At 41.7% G+C, this 1915-nt stretch overlaps 1 pseudogene; it reads left to right on the top strand.

Moving 5' to 3' along the window:
• LOC107718201 (guanine nucleotide-binding protein G(i) subunit alpha-2-like) overlaps window positions 1–1891 on the top strand; it is an 83491-nt pseudogene extending 81600 nt beyond the window's left edge.
• The last annotated feature ends 24 nt before the right edge of the window (window positions 1892–1915 follow it).

Genomic DNA, 1915 nt, shown 5'->3' with positions numbered 1-1915 from the left:
GCTCCATCCTTATTCTGCTCTGTCACTCATCGACAACCTGCCTGTTCTGTCTGAGGGCCATATATTTACTACCGGTACAGCCTGCTCTGAGCATCGTTATGCACATGCTGCGTACAGACCCCGCAAATAAAACGCGTGACGCAGAAAGCATGCGTGCAGCACGTGCATAACAGTCCGAGTGCAGGCTTTACTGGTGGACGATAAGAATAAAGCGCAGATATGCTGTTCTGAATGGACGTCGGGAACAGGATTTTGTTAGACCGCCCGCTCCCGTTCAAATTACACCAGAGTTACCGACCGCTACTGCGTTTTATTCAGGAATTTAATCCCGCGGCGCCTCTACTTCAAACCGCTGCTTCCAGCTAAAACATGAGTCCTCCATCCAGAGTACTTGCAGTGAAAATATTGTCTCGTCTGAATGAGGAGAAATATGGACAGTTCAAGCATGTTTACAAGCTTTACAACAGTCCAAAACCTTTCTGAACAAATGTGTCTGTGGATTTCGATGTGACAGGACAACAGGAGATTGGACTTTCACTGGAGGAAGCGTTATTATGGATTATAGACTGTTTTGGCCAGAAGCAACAGTTTGTTTCTTACAAACACGCAGCTTTTTCACTTCACAAGATATTCAGCACATTTTCATTCTTGGGTGAACTATTCATTTAACCAAGGCTGTACAGGCTGGAAAAATTATTTTAACCAATAATATTGTCAAGCTGAATATTAATTTCCACTCAGAAATGCATCACATTACAGAAGTTAAATGTGTTTCTAATGCCATTTTCATGTTGTCTTTGAAGTGTACACATGTTCCATGTGAAAATCAGACCAATCTTAACCAGTTTTACTCTGGCATTTCCAGTCTTTGTGAGGCTATTCACTTCAAGTGTTCATCAAGGGGTTTATTCAAATGAGGTCCACTTGATGTTCAAATGAGTCCAGCAGTTCATTATATCCTGTGCAGGGTTGTGCATGGGACATCAGTCTAACACAGGACAGGCCGCTTTACTGATATCAATCAAGTGGAAGAGGTCATGTGTCATTTTAATGATCATTATAAATGTGCTGTTCTCTCTTTTTCTTGGATTTTGTTTTTCCGGCTTCTGTCTGTCACTTTCTGAGTTCGTCCTCCCCTACTGTTTTCTCATTGTGCTTTGTATTTCCCCTCTCGACAAGGTGCCAACAACTACGACGAGGCCGCCGAGTACATCCGCACCAAGTTTGAGGACCTGAACAAGAAGAAAGAAACTAAGGAGATTTACCCCCACTTCACCTGTGCCACGGACACGAAGAACGTGCAGTTCGTTTTCGACGCTGTCACCGACGTCATCATCAAAAACAACCTGAAGGATTGTGGGCTCTTCTAGAGCACGAAAACAGGAAGATGAGTCGAGGTACAAATAAACACTCAAACCAGAGCGTCCTTTCTTTGGTTTCCAAACTACTCGTAACTTATTTCTCTTCTTCTTTCAGATTACTTGAACAGTTTTGATGACCAGAGGAAGTAGGGGTGTAATACATCCTGAGCATCTGCACTGGCCAACCACGACTCCTGCTTCCATACGACGACTGATAGCTCAGAGGAGCCCAACACAATTTCAACGATTGCCAACGACCTTAGCCTCTGTTCTCCCTCTCTCTCGACACTGTCCCAGCATTGTGTTTGACATTTAATATCTGTATTATTAACTCCTTGGGCTATGACCACAAATCACCAACTGTTGTATTATCCTTTTTGTTTGTTTTTTTTTCCTTTTGTTCATTTTTTTTTTTTTTTTCGAGTAATAGCAGAGGCAACAAAATGTTTTTATATGATACTTTCATTTTTCTCTAGTGAATCCTATGTGCAAATTTTATTAAACTTTTAATTGCATAATGCGCATTTTTTTAATACCAACAGCTGTTAGATATA

The sequence above is a fragment of the Sinocyclocheilus rhinocerous genome, unplaced genomic scaffold (assembly GCF_001515625.1).
Source record: "Sinocyclocheilus rhinocerous isolate Xijiao unplaced genomic scaffold, SAMN03320098_v1.1 scaffold1111, whole genome shotgun sequence".
Lineage (NCBI taxonomy): Eukaryota > Metazoa > Chordata > Actinopteri > Cypriniformes > Cyprinidae > Sinocyclocheilus > Sinocyclocheilus rhinocerous.
The sequence above is the reverse complement of the archived record's forward strand: the minus strand, read 5'-3'. Positions and strand labels throughout refer to the sequence as shown.